We start from the raw sequence: 12248 nt of genomic DNA, 5'->3' as shown, positions 1-12248 counted from the left end.
AGTATTTCTAGGAAGGACTCTGGGTGAGCCTTTCAGTATTGTTGCTGTTGTTTCTTTCACTTTATAAAGCCATTTCGACAGAGATTGTGCTCATTATACATTATAGTACATTATCACCACACTTGTGTATGACTTTTCACACATAAATTGATAATTATCTATGTGCCCTAATGCCAATAGCTGCTCACTTTAGATCTGAGGAACCAGGTTTGAGTCCTGGGGTAAATCACTTAGGGGGTCATTTTGACCTTGGCGGTCTTTTTTAAAGACCGCCGAGGGACCGCCGTGCGGAAGACCGCCAGTGGTGGCGGTTTGCCGCTCGGCCTATTATGACTGTTGGCAGCTCTCCATCCTTTTACGGACAGAGAGCCGCCAACAGCCATACTGGCGGGAGGCGGGGAAGTGGAGGTTGCTCCACCTCTACCGCCACGCCAACAGAACACCGCCCAGCGAATCACGTCCTGTGATTCGCCGTGGCGGTGTTCTGTTGGCCGTGTGGTGTCGGCGGAGCTGCCCCCATGGCTCCCGTCCCCTCCCAGAGGATCGTCGGACCAGGTAAGTCGATCGTCCGTGAGGGGAGAGGGGTGAGGGAGTGTTGTGTGGGTGCATGGGGGTGTGCGTGTGTGTATGTAGAGGGGGTGTGTGAGTGCGTGTATGCTTGCGGGGGCGTTGTGTGTATGGGAATGAGTGTGCGTATGTCTGTGGGTATGTCTGTATGGATGTGTGCGTGTATGTTTGAATGTGGGTGTGGGTGTGCGTGTCTGACTGTGTGTGTGTGGATGTAGGCATGTATGTCAGCTTGTGTGTGTGTAAGTGTGTAGGTGGTGCCTGCATGCGTGTCGTGTGGGTATGGGTGATGTGATGTTGGGGGTCGGGGTGGGGAGGGGGGCCCTGCCACCTTTGGGGGGTGGCAGGGGTGTTGGGGGGGTTAGGGGAGGGAGTCGGGTGGGGGTGGGGGGTGGTGGAGACACCTATCAGTGCCAGGGAAGGAATTCCCTGGCACTGATGGTGCTTACCGCCATGGATTTCATGGCGGTTCAAACCGCTGGAAATCCACGGCGGTAAGCGGGGTCAAAATACCGCCGGCGGTCTAGTGACAGCCGCTGGGCTGGAGACCCAGGTCTCCAGCCCAGCGGGCGGAACGGAGAACCGGCGGATGACCATGGCGGTAACCGCCATGGTCATAATTCCACGAAGTAAGACCGTCAGCCTGTTGGCGGTCTTACTGCCGGTTCTCTGCCTTCCGCAAGGGTCATAATGACCCCCTTAATCTCCTTTGTTAAAAGTAAAACTAATTTGACCTTATGTAATGTATCTGGTGCTCATGCAAAGAGCGCTAATGCCACTGGACAGTGTTTGTATGAATATCCCAAAAGTCAGCAAGGGACCTCTTTTTAATACAAAAATGAATATGAGGCCTTACCAATACTCTGCTACAGTAGGGGTTTTTAAGGTTTGCTAAAATCACTCTTATCAGCACTAAGATGTTTTAAGAAGCCTTATTGTTTTAGTCAACTGATGCCACAGGCCAACATGCTATTCTAAAAAGTATTCAATCTCTAATGCAAGCCACTTGTATGGGCAGATCAATATCTTGGCCACAGTCCGTTAAAGAGATATCCAAGGATGTGGTAAAGGTTGTGACATTTTTACAAACAGTTGCTGTTAGAGAGGAACACACAAAATTGCAATGAGTGTTATTTTGGCTATTTACAGCATTTTAAAGCATGTCTATTATTACATTAAAATATCACCCTGCCTGTTGTCCATTAAAAGCTAGGTGGGTTGTGAGAGTTTGCTGTTCTAAAAAGTGGGTTGTAGTTCTAAAACATTTGGGAAGCACTGACCTAGCGGAGACCTTTTAGATAGGTTTCCATTTATAAAACAGCTTTATTGATTTTATTGCAGGACAAAGAAACAACACAGCATAACACCACTGGTCACATTTTGCCTTCTCTGATTGGACACTACACAGATAGATCATAATCACGGGACTAATAATCCCTCTAAAGTCTCCATCAAGTCTTAGTTGCCCTTCCCCCCAGCTCACACAGAGGAATCACACCCAGTGCCCTCCTCCCAGGATCCCATCTATTTCCCCCACACCCGTTCATAGTTAGCAGGACAGCCCTGTGCTTCTTAGACAAGTTTCTTTTGGGAGGTGCACCAGTCCATCCTGCGGCGCCACTTCGCCAGCGCGGGAGCCGACTCCGCTCTCCAGCCTGAGGCGATATCTCTTTTGGCCACCAAACAAGCCATTCCTACAAAGGTTCGCTCCACCCTGCTGGAGCCCACTCTTTCGAGGACCTCCAGCAGGACTGGCAGGGGAGCCGGCTCAATCTCCGCCTGCAAAACCCTGGACACTTCCACTAACACTGCGCACCAGTAGGCAGCAATATCGGGACATACCCACACAATATGAAACAAAATCGGCTGTCGGGCTCGCACACTGTGGGCACTTCGCTTGCCGCCTAAGGCCTGCCTAAAATAAGTCTGCACCAATCTAAGACGTGAAGTCACAGTCAACAGCCTTGGGGCCATCAGGGCGTCTCTCCAGTCCTCCTCCGTCATCGGACCCACCCATTGCTCCAATCATGCACAAAGCTTATCGAGTGGTTGCGATGTATTAGTAGTCAACATCCGGTATATATGCAAACCGCCCCCTTTGCCTAGGTGTCCCATAAGTGTTTTGGTTTCCACGGGGCTGAACTCAGGGAGAACTGTTCCTGCCTGAAGGTGCACCTGAAGGGCATGACAGAGTTGTAAATACTTATGGAACTGGGTCTGGCTGAGAGAGAATTGCTGTTGAAGTTCCTGAAAGGACCGCATATGTGAACCGGCCCAGATGTCTCCGAGCGATGATATCCCAATAAGATCCCACTTATGGAACCCCCAGAGCGCCGAAACCTCCCTCAGCCATGATCCCTGTCACTATGGGGTCTGTTGGGTAGGCCGACGCTACAACCCCGACACTCGCTGCGCCGCCCTCCACCCTGTAAGGAACACCCTTGTCATTTCAGGAATCCCACGTGGCACGGGGTCACCATAGAGCATCCCAAACAAGTCAGGGAAGACCATGGTCAGGAGCTCCAGTTGATTGGCGGGGTCCGGCCATCCTCTCCCCAGCCAGTCGATAATCACCAGCAGATGGATCGCCAGGTGATAAAGGTGAAGATTGGACATCAGCAGGCCACCCTCGTAGATGTCCCGCTGACAGACCCGAAACGCCAGGCGCGGATGGGATCCATGCCACAAAAACTGTTGCGCCACGGCCTCCATGTTGGCGAACCACTGTGTAGGAACTTTATAGGGGAAGTTTTGAAGTAGGTAAAGGAACCAGGGGAGTACCATCACCTTATATAGTGCGATCTGTCCGAGAGTATTGAGCCATCTCTGGAGGTCTTCCTTGACCCGCTTGGTTAGGGGCTTGATGTTCAAAGCCCACGCCAACTCTGGCAACAGTGCTATTTGGATCCCCAAGTACCGGACGCTGTTTCGCTTAATAGGAATGCTGCGCTGCCAATCACAACAGTCCCTAGAGTGACTGAGCGGGATCAATAAAGATTTACTAGGATTAACCACTAGGCCTGACGCCTCTGCGAACAGTCCCAGTAACTGCAGCACCCTGGGGCCACTGCTGGGCAGGTTAGCCAGGTACAGGAGGATATCATCCGTGTATGAAGCAATACAGTCCTCTCTCCCGGTGGGCCATGACCATCCCTCAACCAGGGGATCCTCCTGAATTAGCTTCGCCAGCAGCTCCATCGCCAGGCCGAAGCGCCAGTGGAGGGGTAAGAAGGGCCCTGTGAGCCAGAGCCACGTGCAAACGCCTAATACAGTGCTGGGTACTTCTAGCAGGAATAAAACCGCACTGGTCATGGTGAACCAACGCGAGCAGTATCCTCTTCAGTCTCAAGGCCAGTACCGTGGAGAAAATCTTGAGCTCCGTATTGAGGAGTGATATGGGGCGGTAAGCTGAGCAGTCCCGCGAGGGGGGCCTAGTCTTTGGGATCACCACAATAGTGGCCTGATCCAAGTCTGGGGGGAAGCCCCCTGTGTTTTCGGCCTCCTCGTACATTGCTAGAAGGTGGGGGGCCAACGTGTCCCTGAACCTTGTGTAAAACTCGGCAGGAAACCCATCTGGACTGGGCGTCTTGCCCATCACCAGCTCCGCCATTGCCGCCTCAACCTCCTCTAAACTGAGAGGCTCGTCAAGTTCACACCTCTCCGCATCTGAAACAGAGGGGAGGGTTACTACCATCAACAATGGGGCCTCGATCTCGGCAGGGGGTCTAGGCTGCTCCTCATAGAGTCTCCGGTAATAGGCAGCAAAGCTCTGCCCGATCTCACTGGGGGTCCGTGAAACAGCACCCGAGCCACCAACGATCTCCGGGACCACCCTGTCTGCCAACAACCTAGTAGCGATCAAATGCAGGAGCTTACCATTTTTGTCCCCCCACCCATACACTCGGGCTACGGAGGCTTGCCACATATGTTTTGTGGTCTCAAGCGTTATGTGTTTAATTTCCTCTCGGACCAAGGCTAACTGCTGCGTGACCACTACACCCACCGACCCATCAATCTGGCCTTCCAGGCGCACCGCCCTCACCTCAAGTACTGATATTTTATGATTGCGTATGCGCTGCCTAGCTCGAAGGATCTGCCTGGCGTGACCCCTGACAGTGGCCTTACAGGCCTCCCAAAGAATGCTCGGTGACACCACTGATCCCAAGTTATGCGTAAAAAACTCAGAGAACCAATCGCCCAACTCCTGGGTGTACTCGCCGTCCTGCAGACACCAGGCGCTGAGCCGCCACATCAGTCGTCGTCCGGTGCCCCCTCCGTCGAGACAAAGGAGAAGCGGCGCATGATCTGATACCCCATGAGGAAGGATCTACACTCCCGTGAATCGGGGTACGTTGAAGGCGGGTGCAAGAAAGAGATCAATTCGCACGTGAGTGTGGTGCGCCGCCGACGTATGGGTATTCTGCCGCAAACGGGGGTGCCAAACCCGCCACATGTCGCAAAGACCCAGACCTTCCATCCGTCTTCGCAATCTGGACGCCCCCCAACCTGCGACTCGAGGATGGGGGCCCATGACATCAACCTCGGGGTCTACGACAGAGTTAAAATCCCCTCCCAGCACGGTCAGACCCAGGGGAAGTCCTGCCACTATCTCCCCAAGGGACACCAAGAACTGTTCTCTCGCCCCCCAGAGGGGCGTAAACACTCATAAGATTAATCGGGCACCCTCCAAGCAAGCCGGACACCACCACAACTCACCCCTGTGGGTCGGACCGGGAATCTGCTACCACCAGCGGCAAGGAACGGTGCAGCAGGACCGCCACTCCTCTCGAGCCCCTGGAGAATCCAGCATGATAGACTCTGTCATACCTCCCCCCTCATAAGCACCGGGCACCTTGTACCCAACAGATGGGTTTCCTGGAGCAGAACCACAGACGGGGTAGACCTGAGGATGGAGGAAAAAAACGTGGATCCCTTAATTTTATCCAAGAGCCCATTTACATTCCATGAGAGGACCCGTGTAGACTGTTCCAGCATAGGTACATGTGTGATGGCTTCCCCTGAAGTGCCCCTACTTTAGCCTCCCATTGGGACCAGCGAACCAATCCTAGAAGAACATAATACACGCCCAAACATAGGCAACAGTATATGAACAATCCCTCCCTACCCCCCAACTGCCCCCCTACCCATACTTCCAACCCTGAGGCATCTGTCGCCCGAAACTGTAAATACAGAGTGTAAACAGTAAGCGCGGAGTGGTGGACCCCTCCTACATGACGGAGACTTGCAATACCGCCCTCTGCCGCCCCGAGTCCATTGTCATAAAGACATTGACGCCCATACTCTCTCCTTCAGCGTGGAGCGCCGAGAGATCAGCCACAAGACTTCCGGGGGGACTGGCTGAGGCGCTCGCCCTCCAGGGCTAGGTTTCCATTTAAAGGACAAATAACAGATGCTTTTAATTAAAAGCTATACTTGCTCCCAAGTGTAGGAAAGTACCATCTTTTTGACATGGTTACCTCCACTTTTTGTCTGCTATCAGTGTGCTTAGACTGTTTTCACTGGGGTACTGCTAACCAGGACCCCAGTGATTGTGCTCTCTCCCTCCAAATGTGGTTACCTTGGACCTTTGTGTACTCCACAATTGGCATACTGGTGTCCCTAGTGTATGGTGCTTAGGTACCCAGGGCATTGGGACAACAGGGGTCCCCCATGGGCTGCAGCATGTATTATGCCACTCATGGAAGCCTAAACAAAATGTGTCTGCAGGCCTGCCATTGTAGCCTGCGTGAAAACGTGCATGCACCCTTTCACCACAGGTCACTGTAAGTCAGCCCTATGATAGGCCCTTCCAGCCCAATGGGCAGGGTGCAGGTTCCTGTGTGTGAGGGCATCCATGCATGAGCAGAGGTGCCCCTACGAACTCCAGTTCCAGTGCACTGGACTGTGTAGGTGCGGGGAAGCCATTTTACCGTGTACTGGCCACAGGTCCAGAGGTCCAGCTACATAATTAACTACGAACCTGGGCATGTTTGGTGTCAAACATGTCGGAATCATGCCTGTTAGAAATGGGGTTTTTGGTTGGCAGTCAGGTTACCCTCTGTCCAAGCAAGAACCCTCACTCTAGTCAGGGTAAGTCACACACAATCCAAAATTAGCCTGTGCCCACCCTCTGGTAGCTTGGCACGAGCAGTCAGGCTTAACTTAGAAGGCAATGTGTAAAGTATTTGTGCAATAAATCATACAATACCATAATATAGCACCACAAAAATACACCACACAGTGTTTAGAAAAATATATAATATTTATCTGGGTATATGCAGGTCAAAACGATCAAAGATGCAATATGAATTTGTAAAGATATCACTGAAAAGTGATATAAAGTGTCTTAAGTCTTTAAAAAGCAAACAAAGGGCCTCATTACAACATTTCCCATTTGGACATCCCCGCTGGGCCGGCGGGGATGTGGGCCGCAACATGGGAGCCGGCTCCAAATGGAGCCGGCGGTGTTGCGGCCGTGCGACGGGTGCAGTTGCACCCGTCGCGCTTTTCACTGTCTGCACAGCAGACATTGAAAAGCAGCATGGGGCCCCTGCACTGCCCATGCCAGCGGCATGGGCAGTGCAGGGGCCCTCCGGGGCCCCACGACTCCCCGTACCGCCAGCCTTTTCCTGGCGGTTCAGACCGCCAGAAAAAGGCTGGCGGTCGGGGAGTCGTAATCCCCTGGGCAGCGCTGCAAGCAGCACTGCCCTGGCGGATTACATCCGCCAGGGCCATTGTGGCGGTAAACCGCCGGCCCCGGCGGTGCGACCGCGGCGGTCATGATACGCCGGGAGGCACCGCCAGCCTGTTGGTGGTGCTCCCGTCGTTTTGGCCCTGCGGTTGTAATACCGCCAGGGTCATAATGACCACCAAAGTCTCTTTCAAGCACAAAGTACCTGGTTTCTGGTGGAAAATCTCCGCAAAGGGCCGCAGAAGAAGAGATACGTGGAAAAATGGTGTGTGCGTCGATTTCTCCCCAGCACACACGGACTTGCGTCGTTATTTTTCACGCGGGGAAGTCGGGCGTCGTTTTCTGGCACGCGGACAGTCTCTTTCTAGGGGTCGCGGGGATTACCAGATGTCCCGGGTCTGTGCGTGGATTCTCCTGCTTGTTATCCGGCTGCACGTCGTTCCGCGGGGCTGTGCGTCGAAGTTTCGCTCTCACGGCAGGCGTCGCGTCGATTTCTCCTCTGGAGGTCAGCCAGCGTTGTCCTTGCGAGGCCGTGCGTCGAAGTTCCGGTCGTCCCGAAGGCGTCGCGTCAATCAGTGTCGGTGTGCGGCGTTTTTCTCGCCGCGGTACAAGCTGTGCGTCGAACATTTCGGCACACGAAGCGTCCAAGTGAAAAAGAGAAGTCTTTTTGATCCCGAGACTTCAGGGAACAGGAGGTAAGCTCTATCCAAGCCCTTGGAGAGCACTTTTACGGCCAGGCAAGAGTTCAGAAAGGCAGCAGGCCAACAGCAAGGCAGCAGTCCTTTGGAGAAAGCAGACAAGTGAGTCCTTTGAGTAGCCAGGCAGTTCTTCTTGGCAGGATGTAGTTTCTGGTTCCGGTTTCTTCTCCAGCAAGTGTCTGATGAGGTAGGGCAGAGGCCCTGTTTTATACTAAATTGTGCCTTTGAAGTGGGGGTGACTTCAAATAGTGTCTAAGAAATGCACTAGGTCCCCTTTCAGTTCAATCCTGTCTGCCAGGGTCCCAGTAGGGGGTGTGGCAGTCCTTTGTGTGAGGGCAGGCCCTCCACCCTCCCAGCCCAGGAAGACCCATTCAAAATGCAGATGTATGCAAGTGAGGCTGAGTACCCTGTGTTTGGGTTGTGTCTGAGTGAATGCACAAGGAGCTGTCAACTAAACCTAGCCAGACGTGGATTGAAGGGCACAGAAAGATTTAAGTGCAAAGAAATGCTCACTTTCTAAAAGTGGCATTTCTAGAATAGTAATATCAAATCCGACTTCACCAGTCAGCAGGATTTTGTATTACCATTCTGGCCATACTAAATATGACCTCCCTGCTCCTTTCAGATCAGCAGCTGCCACTTCAACAGTGTATGAGGGCAGCCCCAATGTAAGCCTATGAAGGGAGCAGGCCTCACAGTAGTGTAAAAATAAATTTAGGAGTTTTACACTACCAGGACATATAACTACACAGGTACATGTCCTGCCTTTTACCCACATAGCACCCTGCTCTAGGGATTACCTAGGGAACACATTAGGGGTGACTTATATGTAGAAAAAGGGGAGTTTTAGGCTTGGCAAGTACTTTTAAATGCCAAGTCGAAGTGGCAGTGAAACTGCACACACAGGCCTTGCAATGGCAGGCCTGAGACAAGGTTAAGGGGCTACTGAAGTGGGTGGCACAACCAGTGCTGCAGGCCCACTAGTAGCATTTAATCTACAGGCCCTAGGCACATATAGTGCACTCTACTAGGGACTTATAAGTAAATTAAATAGCCAATCATGGATAAACCAATCAATAGTACAATTTACACAGAGAGCATATGCACTTTAGCACTGGTTAGCAGTGGTAAAGTGCCCAGAGGTCAAAAGCCAACAACAACAGGTCAGAACATATAGGAGGAAGGAGGCAAAAAGTTTGGGGATGACCCTGTCAAAAAGCCAGGTCCAACAATACCCCAATACCAATGCCAGTATTGATGGCATGATTCCATGCACTCTAGGGATTCCTCAGATGACACCCCAGTATTGCTACTACTAGTCTTCCCAGGTTCTGTGAGCAGCCCATGCTGCTGCCACCCCTCAGACAGGTTTCTGCCCTCCTGCTGCTTGACCAGCTCAGGCAGGCGAAGGCAGAACAAAGGATTTCTTGCAGGAGAGGGAGGTAACACCCTCCCCCTTGGAAATCGGTGTTACAAGACTGGAAAGGGATAGACTCCCCAGGCCACTGGTTTGCTTTGAAGGGAATATTTGGTTCCCTCCTTGCATAAACTGGTTTGCACCAATCCAGGGACCCCCAGTCCCTTCTCTGGTGCAAAACGGGTCAAAGAAAAGAGAGGGGGCACTCCCCTGTCCATCACCACCCCAGGGATGGTACCCAGAGCTCCTTTAGGTGGCCACTTGAGTCTGCCATCTTGAAAACAGATGTACAGAGCCCCTGGGAGCATCTGAGTGGGCAGATCAGGTAGGGAATGTCAGTGACCCCATCTGATAGGGAGTCACCGTGCAAAGTGACCAATCCCCCTGGTAGAGCTATTTAGAGACTCCCTTGCGGGTGGGTCCCCAGATTCGGCATGCAAGACTCCACTTGGACTACCCTGCATCATCTACTTCTGCTCCTGGCCACCACAACCCCAAATGGACACTTCAGGAATCAAAAAGACTGCAACTCCCGAGACTACCGCGCCTTGCAACTTTGTTCCGCCAACTCCTTTCAGCAACTGCAACATTTCCACAGCTGTACATCCTCTGGGGTCGGCAAGACTTCAGCTGCACCAAGAAGCAAGAAAGAATCTCCCTTGAAGTGAAGGAGTCACTCCCCTGCATCTGCAGGCACCTACTGCAACTACGACTGGCTGTGTGGATCTGCTCTCCTCTGGTACTGCAACACAGGTGGTGCACTGGAGTGGTCCCCTTGGTCCTCTCTGCCCTCTGTCTAATTTGGGAGACGGTGAGTCCTTGCCTCTCCTTGCAGAACAGTACGCCTGTGCACTGCGCCTCTTGCAGCAACCAAGGCTTGTTGTCTCATGCTCCAAGGGATCGTCGGGCTCCAAGTAGCCCCAACCCCCAGCACTTTATCCTTGCAAGGACTCCTCCGCTGCTCCAGCGACCTTGGACTCCTCTCCAGGTGTGCTGATTGGGCCTCACTGCAAGTGACTGTGCCTGCTGCCAGTGGGTTGCCTGTGGGGGCTGTGACAACTTCTGCTGGCTGTCCCGACTGCTGAGGGTCAGCCCGGACTAAGGGTCGAGTCCTCAGGGCCTTGCTGGTTCTCTTCAGCCTTGCAACTCTTCTTTTGCTCCAACTTGCATTTGCCCAAGCTTGTTGTTGGTTCTCCTGACCACTGGCCAACTGCAACCTGGCGACCGACATAGGACATCATCTGTATGGCTCAGAGGACTTCTCTGCAGCTCCCAGACTTCACAGCTGATCTACATCCATAGAAGGGTGGGTAGTGGCGCCTGCCCTGACTGGGCACTCTATCATGGACTGGACTCTGTCCCCTTCTTTTACAGGTCCTCTCCTTCCAGAATTTACCTTTGGGTTTCTCTGTTCTGGTCCTGTTCTTGCAAAGTTTATTTTCTAAGTCCTCTTGTTAGTCCTTGGGAAGATCAGGTACTTACCTCATCTCTCGCGGTAGCTCTGAGTTACTTAGGTACTCATCTCTTGGAGTCCTGTGTTCTCCCAGCTCCCCACTAATGACTTCATATCCTTGGGTGGGGGAATTCATTTCCGCTATTTTAGTATACAGTTTTGCCCTTCCCTAGGGCCCTAGCTATTTTTTATAGTTTCTTGCCAATGCTTATTTCCTATGCTAATTCCTGATTACTGTGTGCGTATGTACATATATATATATATAAATCCAATATTTCCTTATCCCACTTTCAAGGAAAAGTCAAGACACCTTCGGAAAGTTGAAAAAAATATATTGGCAATAGCACAAATTGCTTCCTCCCAACACGTTTCAGCCGTAGCCTTGTTCACGGATGGGGGAGTTCTCAATTCAAATTGTATAAATAGCAAAATACATAAACATAGAAAATGGACTCAACCTCCAATACATACAATCCACTAAAAACGGTGGGCGCCATCTTGGAGATGTTCGTATAACCAATGATTCCAAGTAAATACTTTTACAATTGTCCATAAATTGAATTTTCATGATAGAAACAAAATCCATTCCAAATATATTTTACATTATTGATATATAGTTAATCAGATAAAACTATTTTTGTATGATTACAATTATTCTATAATTCATTACTGACTACCTCAATCAAAATACCAGTAATCCTGTCTGTATCATTTTCAATTCATCAATCCCTCCATATCATTACAATTTAGCACCTCCCACCTAAAATCTAGATTTAAGATAAATCATTAAAACACCACCCCCTACAAACAACATATAACAAAATGTGTTTACAAAAAATATAACCTAGAAGCTTGACTAACATATTTAATCTATTATAAAACCTTTACCTACCAAGATGTATGTTCATCTCCTCACTTGAATTTAAACCCATTAGGGAGAGGGTCATAAAATTGATAATATACTTAGATTCCAGAATTCGTAACATTTTTTTGTCTGTCTCCTCCCCGTGAATTTAGTTTGATTTCATCACACACCAGATAGCTAAGCAATTTTTCATCCCCCTGGTGTGCCTCATGAAAATGACGTGCCACAGGGTAACTACGGTCATGATTTCGAATAGCTCTCACATGTTCCAATATTCTCTTTTTCGCTTTGTGTATCGTGCTTCCCACGTATATTTTATCACATAGACATCTCAAACAGTATACACAAAAATCAGTATTGCAAGTAAAGAATCCCTTAATCTCATAATCTCTTTGTCCATTTCCCAATCTTACATTTCTGCAATCCTTAGTGTATTTACATGCTTTGCATTGTCGACAGCAGTAAAATCCCATTACTTTAGATTTATCACTATCAGAATTATTATACCTAACCACCATATTATGACTAAGATTGTCCCATAATGATCTACCCTTTCG

Source organism: Pleurodeles waltl, chromosome 4_1 (genome assembly GCF_031143425.1).
Source record: "Pleurodeles waltl isolate 20211129_DDA chromosome 4_1, aPleWal1.hap1.20221129, whole genome shotgun sequence".
Taxonomy (NCBI): domain Eukaryota; kingdom Metazoa; phylum Chordata; class Amphibia; order Caudata; family Salamandridae; genus Pleurodeles; species Pleurodeles waltl.
Note: the sequence above shows the minus strand (reverse complement) of the source record.